General features: G+C 40.1%; 1 pseudogene; it reads left to right on the top strand.

The window, feature by feature from the left end:
• The window catches only part of LOC113609340 (actin-104-like), a 189,206-nt pseudogene extending 170,302 nt beyond the window's left edge, over nt 1-18,904 (top strand).
• The last annotated feature ends 1,177 nt before the right edge of the window (nt 18,905-20,081 follow it).

Here is a 20,081-nt window from a genome sequence, read left to right as displayed (position 1 = left end):
AGCAACACTAGCTGCTAAAACAAACACTAAAATCTCAGTGGTGTAACACAATGAAAGTGTATTTCTATTCTCAGGCAAACAATCCTGATTGCCAAATATCCCATCAGTGGGTCCAATAAAAGATTAAATGTCCCTACCTCACATTATACAAAAAAATTAGTTCCAGGTGGATTGTGGATAACCATGTGAAAGTTAAAACAACAGAACTTCTAGACCAGTGCTGTCCAATAGAACTTTCCATGAAGATGGAAAAGTCCTTGTCCACTAGCCACATAATGCTATTGACCACTTGAAATACAGCTTGTTCAACTGAGGAAATTAGCTTTGAATTTTATTTAGTTTTCATTCATCTAATTTTAAATAGTCACATCTGGCTAGTGGCAACCCTAATGGATGGCACAGTTCTAGAAAATAACATACAACAAGATTTCATGAGTCTGGGGTAGGCAAAGATTTCTTAAACAGGACATGAGGACTAATGTAAAGGAGGAAGACTGATACACTGAACTTCATTAAAATGAAGAATTTATGCTCACTAGAAGACATCATTAAGAAAGTCAAAAGGTAACGCAAAGTTGCAGTGCAAAAGTATGACAAAGGACTCATATCCCAAATACATAAAGAAATTGTATTCATCAACAAAAAAGAGCAATAACCCAATTTTAAAAACAGCAAAATATTTGAAGACACTTTATAGAAGAAATTATCTATCGAAATGACCCAACATACATATGAAAAAGTGTTCAATACAATTTGTCGTCAGGGAAAGCAAATTAAAACCATGGTGGGATACCATGTATCCACCAGACTGGCTAAAAACAACAAAACAAAACAAAAACTGACAATCCTAAGTGTTGGCAAGCACAAACTGGCATGCTCATTCTCTGCTAATAGAAATGTAAATTAGTGAAACCACTTTGGAAAACTGGCAGTTTCTAATAAATTTTAACATATAATTAAACCAGCAATTTCACTTCTTGGTGTATGCTCAATAAAGAATATCTTATCCTGTGTGTGTATCAATATATGTGCCCCTCATTTCAATGATCGAAAGAAGGGAGGGAGTTCTACAAATTGGGTCCCAAGACATCTAAATTGAATTGGTGAGAAGGAAGAAAAAGTAGGATAGGAATTAGAAGTCCTAACCCAAAAGAAAGTATGCACTGAAACCTAAGGTTAAGAAAGGTACAGAAATAGGTACATATATGCACCAAAAAATATGAATTAGAATGGTTTTTCAGCTACATTCATAAGAGCTCAAAATGAGAGTAACCTAACTGTCCTTCAGTGGTAGAAGCATGAATAAATTGTTATTTAGGTGGGCACATGAATGTATGTGTATACACCAGGTGGAATATGAAGCAGTAATAAATACATACTACCACAGGAAAGAGTCCCACAAATATAATATTGAGTGAAAGAAACTAGTTTCAAAAAGATACCCCATTAATAATTTATTTATATAAAACTAAAAACAATCAGAAATAATCTATAGTGATAAAAATCAGAAGAGCTGCTACTTTTGTGTGTGTATGTGTGTGTTGGTGGGAGTGGGGAAGGGGAGCAGGTAAAGGCAGAGTCATGAGGGAGGAATCTGGGTGCTAGTAATCTCTGCTTCTTAATCCAGATGCTGGTTAACCAGGTATGATTACATGGCAAAAATCCTTTGTGCTGTACCATTACCATTTGTGCACTTTTCTGTTTGCGTGTTACGTGTCAGTAAAATATTTACTTAAAAAATCTCTATGAAAATTTATGAAGCGGGTCAAAGAATGATGAGCCGCCAGCGTGAATGAAAAAGAGAGGTCTAGATCAATGATAAAAGGTTTATTTTCCCTTGTATGGCATTGTGTCTGACAAAGCTATGAACTAGAGATTGGGAGACTTCACCGTCTGAACTGTCAGAGATGGAGTTGCCTTTTTATGTATTTGAATACAGAAAGGGCTCATTTATCCCTTTAATAAATATTATTGAGCACTTCTACTAAGTGGTGGGCTCTCGTTTGGAGGGGCCAGTTTGGAGTAGCCAGGCTTTTAATTATTCAGAGAAGGTTAAAGCAGACGATGGGCCACTCAAACTTTTCCTTACCTTCTTTCTCCCCTTCACGGACAGCTCCCTAAGCTTTCTTCTGGCTGCCACGTTCTACGGAATTCTATGTGCTTTATTAAGGCAAGTAGTAGTGCCCAGATATAATTAATTCAAGGCTTCTAGATGAATAATTTTGTCCCCAAATCTGCAAACTTGTGGGCAGAGGCTTTGCCCAATTCTTCTATGAGCCCCTGTGCCCAGCAGAGAGGTGAAACTTTAGCAAAAGATTGAAGGTGTGGAGAATGAAAGAATAAATGCTAAAAGCATTTAGGACATACCTGCTTTTATTCCATTAGAGTTTTCTTTCTCATTCAAGGGGGAAAACATCTCAGGTTAAAAACACTCAACAGATAATGACATGGAGTAACAGAGATCTTCCTCTTCAAAGTTTTGATGTGGATACTGGTTACCTGATTCCCAATCTCACCAAATTTTAAAAAAATCTCTCTTATGTCACTGTCCCATTATCAGCTACCTGGGGACATTCTATGGATCAAACTTTTTCTCCCTAGAATGTAGACTTCCCATATCAAAGACAGATAGCACATCAATAACAGATAACACTGGTGTTTACCTATCTTTCCAAACCAGGTTAACAAAAAGTTGCAGTCTTGTTTTCCTTTTCTATGACTTGGGATCTCTATTCTGTGAGCCCACAGAAGGGACTGAGAAATGCATACTTTTGTCCTTGAGAAGGAAGGAAGATCTAGAATCAGATTTTGAAATGTTTTGTTTTTGTGTCTTTTTTCTCAACCATGAATATTCTCTTCCCGGGAACACTGGGGACTTGATTCTGATGACCTCATTTCCTTTGAATCCTTTGATGTTTTGTTTCCTCTGCCTGAAGTATTTTACTGTCACCAGTGAAACCACAGAGAAGACCATATAACTGAATGTCTGTCTCTTCCATGCCCCGTGGATGTGGTGGTGGTGGGAACAGTTCTTGGCTTTGCCCTGAGATATTGGAACTCGTTGGAAGAAGTGAAAAGGCTAGCTGCCTGAAGGCTCCTTTCTTTTTTACTAGATATATAGGCAGGATGGTAGGGTCAGATTAGTCAGTTTATGAACTATTCACAGATGGATTAGCCAGCTGATGGACTATTCAGGCCTCTGTTCCTTTTCCATTTCTCTTACCCTGCTAGGCTCCGGTTTATTCCACTCCAACATGGTTGTTCTTAAGGCCATAGAAAGAAGCAGGAAGAGAAGATGTAGTGGTGAATGATGGTACATAGCGATGCTCAGAGGAGTGAAAATTAGTCTGATGAAGAGTGTCCAGTCATGTAGAAGGGGGGGCGGAGCTTGCAGGAACTCAGCAACCTGGTCTGTTTCAAGGCATGCATCCAACCACTTGAAGAACAAATCTAAAAACAAAAGCCAACACCCTGATATAGGTAATGAGCAAGCTGGTGTTACGCGAAGGATGCTGGACTTTGGGACTTGGGTCTCTATCCCAGACATACTCTTCAGCTAGACTAAATCTGAGCTCTACAATGTGCCTCTGAGCCTAGTGATCTTTGGATTGTCTATTAATTTTATTTAAATTAAAATCTGTTGAGTGCCTCCGCTATGCAAGGTGCTTTACAAACAGTATTAGGATTGCTCTTCACTGCAAGCTATAGCTGACAATAGCTTCAAGTATAAAGTCAATTAATGGTTAAGCATAACAGAAAGTTCGGCGGTATAAATTCCAGGGTTGGTAGCTCATTCTAGAGATGTCATAAAAGATCTATGACTTTCTGATTTTTGTTGTACTGCTATCCTCATCATATTTCTGATTTTTTTTTCATATGGTTGAAAATGGCTGCTGAAGATCAAAATAATCGTGTCCCCAGAGGGATGGAGAGAGGTGGGGGGCAAATGGTCTTTCTACTCTCAATGCTTTTTTATTGAGGAGGCAAACACTTCCAGAACCCAGAAACATAACTCCTCTTACATCTCATTGACCAGAATTGTATCACATGCCTTCACCTAGACCAATGATTAGCAAAATGAAGTGAATTATCTTCATTGGTTTAGGCCAATCAAAAGTTATCCACCAGGTCTGAAGTCCTGGTCTACAGGAACAAAATAGGAAACTGATAGCAAGGAACAAGGGAAAATGAAAATTGAGTAGATAACCAATGGTATCTGGTACTTATTTATTTGCATAGGATCCTAGTCGACTGAGTCTGCAGAAAGAAAGTCCTTAAGGGTCTGAAAAAAGAAAAAGAGTGAGAATGGATACTTGTCAAACTTTCCTGTTTAGACTGGTAGCCACAGTGGCTCAGTAAGCATTTTTTGGGTGGTTTAGGCTCCAGGCTTCGAAGTGTCAGTTCTAGCAATATGACTTGTTTTCACTGTTAAGACCTTTCAGTTCTTGGTGACATTGTTGTCTCATTTGTAGAACAGAACAAGGCCCATGAGCTTGGAGTTTTAATAAATTGATATTTTCATAGGTGCTTGAGATTGGAAATTATTGGTAAACATTAGTGAGAATTATTTATGAATGAGGAATATTCATTGCATATCTCTTATAACTTTATACCAAAGATAATGGTAGGGTCACTATATATATATAATGTATTCATCTGAGCTGATGATCAGGCTCAAAATGTAATTTCAGTGTCTCTAATTCTCAGCACAATTCAGAGTTTGTGATGTATAGTTTAGAGTGATCTTTAAAAATAGATTTCAATGGCCAACTTAAATATGAATACCTTAAGAATATTACTGGTAGTATTTATTCTACCTAACCAACCATCTATTAGGATTTCCATGTGACTCTACTGCTGTTACATCCACTTCAAATAGTTCAACTGACACCTCTCCTTTCCTGGAAGCCTTCTGCTCTTCTCAAGTTACTTATGTGGTTTATTCCATCACTGTGCACCAAGTTGCTTGGTTTTGAAAATTATGGTTATTCTTTTTATTTATCTTATTTTATTTTATTTTATTGCGGTACGTGGGCCTCTCACGGTTGCGGCCTCTCCTGTTGCCGAGCACAGGCTCCGGACGCGCAGACTCAGCGGCCATGGCTCACGGGCCCAGCCACTCCGCGGCATGTGGGATCTTCCCGGACTGGGGCACGAACCCGCGTCCCGCGCATTGGCAGGCAGACTCTCAACCACTGCGCCACCAGGGAAGCCCAAAAATTATGGTTATTCTTGACTCCCTTCTCAGCACATTCAATCAGTTGTCAAATGTTATCAGCTCTGCCTTTAACACAGTTTTCATGCTTAACTTTCCTTGTTCATATCTCTTTCAGGTTAGCAGACTATATTTACATCTGGGAAAACAAACAAACAAACAAACAAAAACATCTGGGGTGATTATCTGGCGGGGGGGCAGCGGGTAGGTGAGGGTTTCTAGTGTTTGGAGGACTTTTCTGAATTTTCCAGGTTTTCTGTAATCATTTATCACCAGAAAAAAATGAACATAGAAACAACAGAATCTGTTCTTCAGAGATGTTAATTCGGTTATTCTCAGTGTCCTTCATTCCTAAGTATAAGATGCCTGTATCTGTGTCTGTCAGCATCTAATCTTCTGGAAGGTATGACCCTGGCTCATAAACATCCCACACAGCCTAGGCATTTCAGCAGTGTTTGCTCAGTTAAATTTAGTTGAAGACTCGCCGCACCAGACAGCCTCTGCTGGTCCTCTGGCTGCTCCACGCTGCTGCTGCCTCGGCCCATCACTAGCAAAGAAGAAATCTCTATGCCCCTCATCCGCGATCGCTCTGGCACGTGCAAAGCTGGCTTTACTGGGGATGACGCCTCTCGGGGGAGTGAGTTTCCGTCCATCATCGGCCACCCCTGACAACAGAGTGTCACGGTAGGCTTGGGACAGTCACGTGGGTGATGAGCCCAGAGCGAAGCTCAGCATCCTGACCCTCAAGTGCCCCATGGAGCACGGCATCATCACCAACTGGGACGACGTGGTATGGAGAAGATAGGCACCAACCACAGCTTCTACAATGAGCTGCGTGTGGTCCCCAAGGAGCACCTCCTGCTGCTGACCGAGGCCCCCCTGAACCCTGAGGCCCATCCTGAGAAGATGACTCAGATCTCCTTCGAGACCTTCAACACTCCGGCCGTGTGCATGACCGTGCAGGCTGTGCTGTCCCTGTAGCCTCTGGCCGCACCACTGGTACTGTCCTGGACTCTGGAGATGGGGTCACCCACACTGTGCCCATCTACTAGGAGTACGTGCCTCCCCCCCACCCCACGCCATCCTGCGTCTGGACTACGGTGGCCGGGACCTGACCGACTACCTCGTGAAGATGCTCCCGAAGTGTGACCGCTGTTTCACCATCACGCCCAGTGGGAAATCATGCGTGACATCAAGGGGCAGCTCTGCCACGTTGCCCTGGAGTTGGAGCAGGAGATGGCCACGGCTGTTTCCTCCTCCTCCCTGGTGAACAGCTGCGAGTTGCCCGACCGTCAGGTGATCAGCATCCACAGTAAACAGTTCTGGGGTCCAGAGGTGCTCTTCCAGCCCTCCTCCTGGGTATGGAGTCCTGTGGCATCCGGGAGATCACCTTCAACCCCATCCTGAAGGGTGATGTCTGGGGAGACCATCATGTACCCCACACTGCCCGCAGGATGCAGAGGGAGATCATTGGCACTGCCTCCCAGCAGGATCAAGATCAAGATCAAGATCAACCCTCCTGGGCTTCCCTGGTGGCGCAGTGGTTGAGAGTCCGCCTGCCGATGGAGGGGACACGGGTTCGTGCCCCGATCCGGGAAGATCCCACATGCCGCGGAGCGGCTGGTCCCATGATCCATGGCCGCTGAGCCTGCGCGTCCAGAGCCTGTGCTCCACAACGAGAGAGGCCACAACAGTGAGAGGTCCGCGTACCGCAAAAAAAAAAAAAAAAAAGCAACCCTCCGCCTGAACACAAGTACTAGGTGCAGACCGGGGGCTCCATCCTGGCTTTCCAGTTGATGTGGATCCGCAAGCAGGAGTATGACAAGGCCCGCCCCCTCCATCGTCCACTGCTGCATAAGTTCGTTCAAGAGTATAAATTTGCCCTGGCAACTGTGCACACCTCATGCTAGCCTCATGAAACTGGAATAAGCCTTTGAAAAGAAATTTGCCCTTGAAGTTTGTATCTGCTATCAGCCCTGGATTGTACAACTTGCTGATTTTGACCTTCTGTTTACGTTAACTGTTCCTTTGGTCTATGTTTAATATCCTGTACGTATCTTTGATTTAAACCCCCAATACATGCAGCTCCGTCACTATCTGGCCGAGGTGAGAACATGTTTGTGGAAGAAAAACCCATGGTCCTGATGAGAATTTGCGAGCCCATGAGTTTCTTGACCTGTGCAGGGTATTCGTGTGTAAGAGCTGCTTATTCCAGGATTTCTTTAGAGGCTGGCAAGAGTCCTGAGCCAGCTGGCATTTGTCTTTGGTGTCTGACAGGGTTGGGAAGGTCCCAACCTTAGAACCCACTTTCCTTTCTTACCTCACAATTTCCTGCCAGAATACCTGGTGGTTGTTACTTCCCTTGAGATGGAAAATGGTTTGCATTTACACCTATAAATGTATTCATCCTTTGAATTTATGTAAGGTTTTTGTATGCAATTCCCAATTCTTTAAGAGATGACAACAAATGTTGGTTTTCTACTGTCACGTTAGAACACTTGGTCCCAGCAACATTTGGTCATTGTGAGGGAAATAAAAGTACTGCAGTAAACAACAACAACAAATTCAGTTGATGGTTCGGGTGGAGGTGAACCACACAAAATTTTGTCACTCTTAAGATTAAAAACATAACTAAAACAAATCCTTAAAATTTTAGTCTTCAAAAAATCCTCCAAATGGCTCAAAGTTTCAAAAGAAAGAATAAGAGATTATGAGAAAGAAGAGAGAGAAACTTTCAACCTGCTTCCTTTAGAAGTTACCATTAATTCTCTTATCAGTTCAAGAATTTATTTCGTTCTATGTAACTTTCTCCAACTTTTAGTTTAAATCTTTTTTGTACCTTTTTCAATAACTTTCCCTTCTTTTGGACTCTGAGTTGAATCATATCATTAAGATTCTAGGCAGAAAGTTTCAGGACATTGGGATATTACAGCATTCAGAATAAGTTATTCTACATCATTAGTATATACTGCACATCTACCTAGCCTAAAATTTTGACAAAGTCTTTGACAAAGGCTGAGAGAAAGCAGTTCCCAGAGAAGGAAGAAAAGAAATTTCATTCTAGCTGGCTAGACTAGATAGCATCTTGATTTACTATCAAGTTTCCCAAATATTGGCAAGTAATGATTTTTGTGTAAATTATACACTTTGATGTGTACAGAGGCTATGGAGCATTTTATATGAAGTAATAATATTAAGTATTTTGATTGAAGTAATGACTGCTTAATCTGAAATCTAAGGAAATAAACAACCCTAAATATGACACACTCACCCTTTATGGACTTAAATTCTGGGACAGTCCAAGTTGCCATTTTTGCTGATCTTTGTGGATATAAGATTGAGTTACTTTATTAGCAACAACAAGACTTTCAATCTTCAGTTGACAAATTATGTGGCCACTTCTGGAAAGATTGCTCAAGTCTTTCTTATTATTAACCTATCATAACTATGATTTTTAAAATAAAAGCTTATTTCTTGTTGAATTTTCATTGAAACAAACATGCCTGTTATCAGTTGTGTTCAGGGACTCACATCTTGATAGATGACTAAATGTCTCTCCTTTCCTTGGATCCTCTCTCCCCTTCTCAACTCTCTTTATATAAGAATTGTTCCCATCAGATGAATGGCTTTGAATAGCAATATTTATATATTTCAGTGGCCTGTAACAACATGGTTCTTTTTTTTAAAAAAAAAAGTGCTGGTATAATCAACAAACAAAAATCACATAAAAAAAAGAAAAGAAAAAAACAAATGACACACTACTGTTGATTATAAGTTTTTAACATTTTTTTTTTTTTTTTTTTTTTTTGGCGGTATGTGGGCCTCTCACTGTTGTGGCCTCTCCCGTTGCGGAGCACAGGCTCCGGACGCGCAGGCTCAGCGGCCATGGCTCACGGGCCCAGCTGCTCCGCGGCATGTGGGATCTTCCCAGACCGGGGCACGAACCCGTGTCCCCTGCATCGGCAGGCGGACTCTCAACCACTGCGCCACCAGGGAAGCCCTTTAACATTTTTAAATACTCAAAATACCTGCTTTCAAAGAATGAGAGAAAAGTGGAATGAAAAATGGACTGATTTGCATGGTCAGGCCAGTGGATAAAGAGAAGGCACCAGCTTCTGTGTTTCTCCAACTCTCTGGGAGTCTTGGTGAGCCTGTGCTAGCATGTAGCAATGTAAATTGAATACAGTGTAAATTGGATTTGAATGAATCTCCAGCCGGATGAGGCAGTTTTCTCTTTGACCACTTCAATGGAAAAGTCATAGTCAAATCAGTTGGTTCCTGCAATTTTTCAAAAGTTATAAGAGCTTTTAATACAATTTAACAAAGTGGAAGGGAATGAGAGAAAGCATTCTCTCCCACATACACTCAAAATCTTCTCTTTTCCTCTCTCAGGTACAAACACTTGTACAAATACAAATGTTCATTTGCTGTTTTTATTGTTTTAAATAATAATAATTAACATTTACACAATTCTTACCAAGTGATAGGCAATGTTTTATCCCCTTTATATGTAGGGGATATATAAAGTATAAATTTATGTTATATTTATAAATATATATTATAAATATACACTATATTTATAATTATATATATAAAGTATAATATATACACTAAAGTGTATATATTAGTATAAAGACTAATCTTCACACAACCCAGTGAAGTAACTGTTATTATCCTGCTTAGTAGAGAAGGAAACAGGCAAAGAGATATTAACTTACATCCTCAAGGTCACACAGCTGGTAAGTAGCTGGTGGGATTCAAATCCAGGCGTCTACACCAGAGTGTGGGTTCGTGAGGTTGATGTGTTTCCCTCTCCCTGTTGTAGCCTTCTTGAACGCGGAGACTTCCTTATTCAGCTACAGAATAGAAATGGCCCTGGTTTCAGAGGCACTCAGGTCTAGATTCTGATTTCAAACTCTGAGAGTTCATAAACTATTGTAGACTGGCTCTCAAGAAAATAAAAGTCCTGATTTATAGTTTTACTTGCTTTCCATGATGTAGATACTTCTGACGTGACTGATTTTAAGTTACCCATAACTTAACAACTGGCTTGCAAAATTCTTGAAATTCTAATAATCAGCTCTTGCAAGCTGATACGAGATGGCTCCAGCTGATGGAGAATCAGCAATGAACGGTTTTGTTCAAACTCGGGTCACCATCATCTAGAACAGTAACATGAGGCGGTTGCTCGTTCATATTTATTAAATAAAGGAATGAAAATGCCTCAGCTTCTCATACTCTCAGTTCGCTGTATCAGTAAAATATTCATACTAGTAGTATATCAGATGGGTTGCTGAATGGATCAAATGTTAGCTGAAAAAATGTCTGCAAAATGCCCAGCTAAATGCCTGGAACTTAATGGAACATACATGTTCATTCCTGTCCTTTTGGATTACTACTCCTTACAAAGTGTCTTCTACCTAGCGGGAAGCGAATGAGCGAATGAACAAGTGAACAACTGAATGCACTGGTAAGGAGCATCAGTTCCAGATAGGAATGGGTGACTTTAGTCTTTATCAATCAACGTGTAATGTAGGGAAGTATGTGGCAGCATTCACGTTTTCGTGACTTCACTATAGTTTTAAATGTCCCTCTTGTCTTAGCCCAGGAATGTGAAATCAAATGCCAACAGAGGCCAAGCTGTTAAATGATTAAAATATGCTCAAGGGGAAGAAAGTCGGGAGTAGATGGGATTAAAACAAACTGAAGATCACACATTCACCATATAGGCACACACATTAAACACTTTTAGACTTCTGTGTGAGCGAAATAAAGCATGTCTTGGGCTAGGTATGGCTCATGGACTCCCAGCATTCCACCTTTGTTTTGGGAATGATAAAAAGCATGGACTCTGGGGCCAGCACTGGCCTGATCTGAAATCTGGTTGTGCCACTTACTGGCTAGTGGTCTTAAGGCAAGTTACTTAAACACTCTGGGGCCATATCCAAGGGGTGGAAGTGACCCCCAGAGGCTCTAGCAGCGACCAAGAGTGAGGCCAGGCATGCATATGATGAACTCTTAATCCCCAGTTAACTCCCGGGCAAGAGGTACGGAGGTAGGGACAGTTTTACTTGACCCTTTTTCTACTGCACATCGGCCAGGAGGAAAACATTTCTCCATGCTATTATTGGAGACTCTCTAGTACAATAACTGGTTCTCAAACTTGGATGCCCATTAGAATCACCTGGAAGTTAAAAAAGTGATTCCTGGATTCCAAGCCCTGTACTTTGATGTAATTGATCTGGGGAATGGCTTGGCATCAGATGATTCTAACATGCAACTTCGATTAAGAAACACAGTCTCGGGCTTCCCTGGTGGCTCAGTGGTTAAGAATCCGCCTGCCAATGCAGGGGACATGGGTTGGAGCCCTGCTCCGGGAAGATCCCACATGCTGCAGAGCAACTAAGCCCGTGCACCACAACTACTGAGCCTGCAAGCCACAACCACTGAGCCCACGTACCACAACTACTGAAGCCCGCGTGCCTACAGCCCGTGTTCCGCAACAAGAGAAGCCACTACAATGAGAAGCCTGCACACCGCAACAAAGACCCAATGCAGCCAAAAATAAATAAATAAATAAAAAAGAAATCAACTCCTTAAAACAAACAAAAAAAAGAGAAACACAGTCCTAAAAGACGGAAGGAGGAAAAAAATTATATGATTTCCAGGGGACTTTATGTGAATTACTTTAACGTACCTTTACAGCATGCTATTTTCTTTAACAAATGAATGCACAAAGACTTTCCACTGGACTTCAAATATTTAAAAAATAACAGCCATTAAAAAAACTCAGTTTGGTCTCACGCACACTTGCATTTATTCAAACTGTTTTCTGTTTAAAAAAATGAATTTTGCCTTCATGAGACATATAGGATGACATATGATTGTTGCTTTAAAACGTGAATGTTCTGTCAGTCATCTCTCTCGGCTTGAATTCTGCCTTGCCCTCTGGATAAACTCCCACCAAGATAAAGCTTAAGTGTCTCACCTAATTTGCCAGGAGGCTGCTTACCTATTTAGGTTAGGGTACCAGAGTTGATGAGAAATTCTTTGGGAAGCCAAGCACAAGTTTTTGCTTTCAACTATTTATAGCAATCAGCTGGATTTTCCAGTCCCTCATTAGATCAATCATGGCCATTGTCTTACAGTTGAGTGGGAAATCGTTACAGGTGGAAGAAGGCAAGATGCTTCTAATTCAGCAGAGGCCCCCCTAACAGGAAATCTGCGAGGAATTATAATCAAATAGTAGACTTGTCAGGGGAATGGAGTTGCTTCCAAGGCAGGATTTCTGAAGCCTTTCTGGATTGTGGGTTGAACATAAAATAAAAGGTAGAGAGAAACTGCAACAAACCCACATAGACAAAGAGAAGACAATGCTTTCTTTCAGATATATTGCAAGTCTGGTGGTGGGTTTTCAGCTTTCGCTGAAATGCCACTTGGTACCGACACATTTAGATTTGGCGGGGGCTTATCTTTTTTATGGGCCATTTATTTGGGAATGTGTTTTACAGGTGGCCCTGTTTCTGGGTCCAAACCCTGGGCTTATGTAGCATAGTATGCTGCACATCTTTGCGGCTGAATCAAGTGTCACGTATTATGGGCTGCTGGTAGCCGATAATTTGGGAAGTTCTTTTTTCCTCTCTCTGCTTTTTCCCTGGCCTAGTGAGCCACGACAGTCAGAAGCCAGCTGAACCCATCATGAGGGGGAAGGCAGGAGGGAAATTGCTGGGCTCCAGATTTCTGCTTGGGCCCCTTACGTGGGCTCTGGAGTGACCTAGGAGCAGGTGGGTCTGATTTGGCATCACTCCCATTAAAACCTGCCTCAGAAATCAGTTTATTTGAAGGAGTTAATGAAAGTGCTAGATATTTTCTACCCACTGGCAGAGGGAAAAGTAGTGCACACGTCTGAATAAATAACTGAAAATGGCTTCTCACTGTTCAGGAAGTACAATCAATTTGAAATTAGGATTATGGAAACATCTGCGAAAATTCAAGTGTCATCTCAATTTGGGCTCATTCAGATCCTGTATTTTTCAACTTCCCAAGCAGTGCATTTAAAATCTAATCCTAATTAACACACATAGTTTAATTATAGCCAACAAAATATTCTACAAAAATTGTGTGTGCTGGTTGGGGGGATGGGTGGGGAGGGAGGAGGTGAGGGGGAAGCCAGACAAACGTTCCCTGATTGTAAAAATTCTTGTTGGGTTAATAATATAAATCCTCAAGATTTATAACACACACTGAAGTTTGCTGATCAGGAATCAAAGTCACATAAAAAAGCGTGGAGCCTCCTTGCGTCCTAGACCTACTTTTTTCCTTTCTTCCTAGTTCTTGTTAACCTGGAAAGAACAAAAGCCTTGTTAGTTTGGCTCATACACTCTCGTTTGGGGAGAACTTTGTTGCTTTGTTTATTTTTTTCCCCTCTGATCAGAAGATAAACCTTTATGGTTGTGTTTGAGTACAAAGAGAGACATAAATCTACTTGCATAAAGCGAACTTTATGGTCTGTTGTTTTAGCGAGGAGGAACACCTCTAAGGATTTGAAGGTTTTACTGAGAGGCATCCAACATTTTTGGATGCTTTACTGGAAACTCATCCTGATCAACCAAAGACAGCAATCAACCATCCTGCAGAATTATTGGGAGGTGTTTTCCCCTCCCAAACCTGGCATAAGTGGAATGTGCAAAGGGAACATAAATTTAAAGAAAAGAAAACAAAAATCAAACAAACAAGGGGGGAAAAACCCCATTTAGGAGCGAAAAAAATAATTTTAACTACAATTAACTCTGGGAGAGAGCCTAAAAATCCTAGTTGGCTTAGACTTTGTTATTTTGCATAATTATTTTGCTCAATTATAAACATAAGGGAAAAAAGGAAGATTTAAAAATTTCCTTAAGTACTTTGTTCCTCTGTTACTCATGTTAAAATACAGAGGACTAACTTCTACCCTAGATTCTGTCTGCAGAATTTAATGATGTCCCTATTATTGAAAAAAGAAAAACAGTCAAATTCTTGGTGTCATTCTGAAAATTTTACTGTGATATTGGCTGTAATGAACTTTGACCCTCTGTTAGTATTAAGCAAGTCTAGGTTTCTGAGGATATGGTGTTGATATTTCTTAGGTTAATACTGCTGTAATTTCCCACACTAACCCCAGTCTTGAAGACAAAATTCATTTTTTTTCTTTTTCATTCATTTCATGTGCTTTTTATCATGCATTTTATTTTTTTTCAAAATTCATTTTCTTTAGCTTTTAATAGTCTGTACACTTGCCTTGTCTATAAGTCAATTCCATTCCTTTGTCCATCAAAATTTGTAAGAATTTATAACAATGGGGCAGTTTTCAATTGGTTAATAGTGATGAATGAATTACAGAGGGTACGCTATGACATTTTGTTGAAAAGAATCTACATTTCTTTGCAGAAACCAGTATCTCAGAAAGGCCTGTACAGTAAGAACGTAAGGTATTTCTATACTTACAGGATAACGTTTAAAGACTAAAATCAACCTTGAAAAGTGGTCTGCAGAGTAAAATTTGATTAAATTTTTTTGAATAGTAACGCTAACAATTTTTTTTAATCAATTCTTAGTCTCTTTCATTTTTTTCTCTCTCTTCTTCTCTCTCTTTTCTAGTGCCTTGCCCTCCAAATTGAAGAAAGAGATCATTTATTCCTATCTTTGTCATAGAGCCTAGCACAGGACCTGGCACATAACAAGAAAGCAATAAATACAAATTGAATAAAAGAATTAATTCTACTTATTCATTGATTTCCATGGTGAAATTAGAGATATGATTTTTGTCTGGATGTAGGAAGGTAACTATAGAATTAAGCGTAATAATCTTCTGGGGGAAAAGATAGAAAATTATTATGTCATTTTTTATTTTATTTATTTTTTTGGTGGCATCATGGGGCTTGCGGGATCTTAGTTCCCTGACCAGGGATTGAACCCCGCACCATGGCAGTGAAAGCACAGAGTCCTAACCACTGGACCATTAGGGAATTCCCTATAAGCCATTTTTCTAAATGACATTTTATAATGGTAATTGTCAAAGCAAGTCACAAAGTAAGAATGAAGAAACTGCAGAAGATTTGGAATTCAGGCATTGGCATCAAATCTGGATTCAAATCTCATGCCGCCCTCTTATTAGCTGTGTGATGTAGCAAGTTACGAACCTCTGTAAACCTTGGTTTCCTCATCTATAATGTGAACCTAGGGTTTTAGTAAGAATCAAATGAGATAATGCTTGTCAAGTCCTCAGCAAAGTGCCTAGTTTAAGATCATACACTGAAGTGATTATTATTAGTTAGAAATATCTTCATTTTTGGCATAATAATTTAAAGGTCTGAAGGAAAAAATACCAACAGCTGAACTGTACAGAACACCAAGGATTGAAATGTCCCCAGACTCTTTAAAATCCTTCCAGATATTCTGTGGCACAAGGCTCTATGCTCCCCCTGGATTCCAGGCCCTGTTTCCTGGTGGAATGCGGAAGCTGTTGGCTTGTAGAAAGGAACAGGTTGTTCTGGGCTGAGGAGTGAAGTACAGAGGGGCAGAAATGCAACTACAAATTCAGGAAAAGGGAGAAGCGGCAGTTAAAACAGATTTTCCAACCTTCCATAGTTCACATGTATCTCAATACTTTCCCAAAGACTCAGACTCCCAGTGTGATGGAAACAAAACCACGCTTGACCCAAGAAGGGCAGTCATCTGTCCAACAGGCATTCTGTTATTGTGCGGATCGGAAATTAGTGCTCGAGTGCTAACAATTATTGTCGAAATAATTAAGTTAAGAATTCATTTGTAATGTAAAATAGATAGCTAGTGGGAAGCAGCTGCATCACAGAGGAGATCAGCTCAGTGCTTTGTGACCACCTAGAGGGGTGGGGTAAGGAGGGTGGGAGGGAGATGCAAGAGGGAGGAGATATGGGGATATATGTATGCATATAGCTGAGTCACTTTGTTATACAGCAGAAACTAACACAACATTGTAAAGCAGTTATACTCCAATAAAGATGTTAAAAAAAAAGATATTGACACAGGATAAAAAAAAAAAGAATTCATTTGTAAAACAAAAACAAATAAGAAGAATGATCCCATTTTGTGCTAAAATATAGTCATGACACTAAGGCTACATTTTTAACCATAGAAATTGTAAAACACAGAGATTTATACAAAACTGGAGTCTTGGGAATTAATTTCATTGCTGTGGGTAACCTAGAAACAAGCAAGCATGATAGTTTTGCTATCAACATGTTTATATGTGATAATGGGAGAGGTGAACAGGGCTGATCAAAGATTACTGGCATCAACAGATCATCTGATCAAAAGATTGATGATGGTGGCAAGAAGCAGTGTATGGAGGATATAGGTGGAAGCAGTAGAAGGTCAAATATGGGAGAGTGGAAGCATTTGGAACTTTAACTAAACACCTTTGTGGGTTTGGGGGCCTTTAACAGAGGATTAGAGGAAACATTAAGTGTCTAATGCTCTTATTTGCAAGCCAAAATGTCACAACAGAGCAATGTGAAGCAGGTAGAGTCAGGTGGAAACAGAACATGGTGTGGAAGTTTGGCTTTCCACTTATGGTAGAATTACTGATGGAGGGTTTTCTGGTTCCATCTATGGTTGTAACATTGCCGCCAGTTTTGTTCCTTGGCCAGAGTCGATTAACGTAAGGGTAGAAATGCCTGATGTAGCTGGACAGGAGAGATTCTCTTTCCCAGGAATTTGAAACATGAGCTGAGATTCTTAGAGGCAGGAGGTGTTTTCAACCTATTGTTTCATGGTCAATGTCCCCAAGTTCCTGTTGTACAGTCTTCCACACAAGGCCTTGTTCAGCTCTTCCTCAGTCCATGAGCTACGTAGTATTTTTCTAATAAATCTTGCCCCCATCTCCGACCTTTTGCATTAGTTCAGCAGCATTGGCTTGCCACCAAAAGACCTTACATGATTTATCCCCTATTCCCTTCTCTTCCCCGGTGACGGTGGCTGAACAATCATATGAGCTCAAGAGGATTAGACAGCTAAGTATAAAAAGTTGTTGGTCCTACAGATCAAGACAGTTCCACGATTTACAAAATACAGAAAAACAAACAACTCTTTGTAATAGCTCATTTTCGTTTCTAAGCTTAGGGAAAATAAAGCAGTGGGAAGTGATTAACTGAGCAGACTCCAGAGTTTGAGTCTCAGTTCTATCATTTACTATGTGACCTGAAACAATTTAAACTCTCTGTGTTCTTTGTTTCTTTACCTGACAAAATGGAGATAATGTAGAGTTGTTGGGAGGATTAAATGAGGACACACATGTAAAACACAACTTCATATGGTACTTTTATAGAGAATGTTGGTGATTTTTGTTGTTATAAACAGGTAGAAGCAACATTACTTTTTCCATTTTATATTTCCAAAAACTGAGGCTCTAGAAGATGAAATGACTTGGTCAAGGTCACACAATGGTAGAATGAGGTCCAAAGTTCCAATTTTTAAAAATATCATTCACAAATATTTATTGAGTACCAGGCCTTGGGAATACAGGTCCTTGCCATCAACAAACTTAGAGTCTGGGGCAGGGGTTAGCTAACTACCATGTGTCGGATAAATCCAGCTCTTTGCTTTTATAAATAAAGTTTTGCTGGAAGGCAGCCCTGTGCCTTTGTTAAGCATAGTGTCTGTGGTTCTTACCTGCTGCAGTGGGAGAGTTGAGCAGAGTTTAGACTTTTGGGTCTAGCCCAAAAGTCTAAACTACTTACTATCTGATTCTTTGGAGAAAAAGTTTGTCAAATCCTGGTCTAGTGGATTTATGATGTGTTGGTCTAGAAATGTTTTCTTTAATTGTAAAAGACTAATTAAAACAAGAAAAAAAAATCCCTCAGAATGTGAACAAGTTTTAGTCTTTACAGCCTCTATCGTACCCAATACAATTTTTTTTCACCACTTTCTAAGAGAAAGATTCTCTTTTTGCAACTGTGGGAAGTTGGAAAATGGCTTCTGATGGATCCGCATTTCCTCCTCATTTTTCTCTATGTTTAATCATCCTTCAGACCTATAGCTTAGTATATTGTCCTTGCTTTTCTAACTAGAGAAGAAACAATCTGTTGTGTTATCTAATTTGGCTAAATTGCAAAACTTCTTGACAGACACACCCTTTAGCAATGCAGCCTAGAAACTGCTCCTTGAATCATCTCCTTAATAATAATAAAATTAATCACACATGTTCACTTATAATATTAAACAATTAAATCATTTCCACTGTCCAGTATCAGGATTTTGAGCATGTTTGTCCACATATTTTAACAAAATCTGGTTAGCTGCTTTAACCTTTCTCATCTAAAATGCACATGATGAGAGATGTGGCAGAATTGTTTCTACAAGAGCTAGAGACTCTTCCACAAAGGACGGTTGAGTACAGCAATGTCATTTTTCGGATGAAGTCCTCCTAGCCTTGCTGGTGGGAGAAAGTAAGTGACCCTTGAAGCACAAGATACAGATCCAGGCATCTGGTTTCCTGAATAAACTCTGTGACATGCACTCTGGAACAGCTTTGCTTATACAGGGAATGCAGTGCAGAAACCATCGCAGATGGGCTGTCTTGTTGGAATGCATGGGGTAGTGGCACCTGAGTTTGAAGATATCATTTGGATTTATTTCCTTGATGAGCAGTTTTCTTGGGTAAATGCTGTTTAGAATAGTTCTAAGCCTGGCTGCTTAGAAAGGGCCAGGCGGGAATAACCACCAAAATTACCCCCAGCAAGAACTTCTGCAGTCTGGGAAGGGCACAGCCCATGCCATGGGAACCTCATCCATGCTGGGTTCCAGCTGACTGGCTCACTTGGGGGAGAAGGCAGACACCATTTGAGACAATAAGAGTGATAATTGAGAAAACAAATTCTCAGGAAAGAATGAATCTGAACATCAGGCAGCTGCAAAGTTGTATTCAAGGATATTGAGTATTGACAAGGAGGAGGAACTTGGCTGTACCCATTACAGGAGAACCAAGCCCATCTTGTCAGCAGACAAAGGGGTTTAAATGTTCCTAGTTGTGTGAGCCATTACCAGGAAGCAACCAATTTAAACTGCCATCCTGATTGGACTAGTTTGTTTAAAAAATGCTGGAAGTAGAGAAAGGTAGTGGTTTAAGCAATTCTAGGGCTACTTGGAATTAAAATTTCTATCAGAACTGGCATGCTGCATTGTGGGGTGTCAGGCCAATTAGAAGATTGTTACATATCATTTCTTTTAAATTGAATTATAATTGATGTACAATATTGTATAAGTTATAGGTGCACAATGTAGTGATTCACAATTTTTAAAGGTTATACTCAATTTGTAGTTATTGTAAAATCCTGGCTATATTCCAGGATATATATATATATGTGTTGTAAAATATACCCTTGTAGCTTATTTTATACATAATAGTTTGTACCTCTTAATTCCTTACCCCTATATTACCCCTCCCCCTTTCTCTGTCCCCACTGATAAGCATTAGTTTGCTTTCTACATCTGTGAGTCCAGTGTTTTTTCTGTTGTTGTTGTTATATTCACTAGTTTCTTTTATTTTTTATGTTGCACATATAAGTGATATCATACAGTATTTGTCTGTCTCTGTCTGACTTATTTCACTTGGTGCAATACCCTCCAAGTCCATACATGTTGTTGCAGATGGCAAATTTTCACTCTTTTTAATGGCTGAGTAGTATATCATTATGTGTGTGGGTATATATGCACCACATATTCTTTATCCATTCATCTGTTGATGGACACTTAGGTGGTTTCTATATCTTGGCAATTGTAAGCAATGCTGCTATGAACATTAGGGTGAATGTATCTTTTCAAATTAGTGTTTTTGTGTTTTTCGGACATA

The sequence above is a fragment of the Aethalodelphis obliquidens genome, unplaced genomic scaffold (assembly GCF_003676395.1).
Source record: "Aethalodelphis obliquidens isolate GAN/ISIS:26980383/991018 unplaced genomic scaffold, ASM367639v1 scaffold56, whole genome shotgun sequence".
In the NCBI taxonomy this organism is placed as follows: Eukaryota; Metazoa; Chordata; class Mammalia; order Artiodactyla; family Delphinidae; genus Aethalodelphis; species Aethalodelphis obliquidens.
Note: the sequence above shows the minus strand (reverse complement) of the source record. Positions and strands in the feature narration are given on the sequence as shown.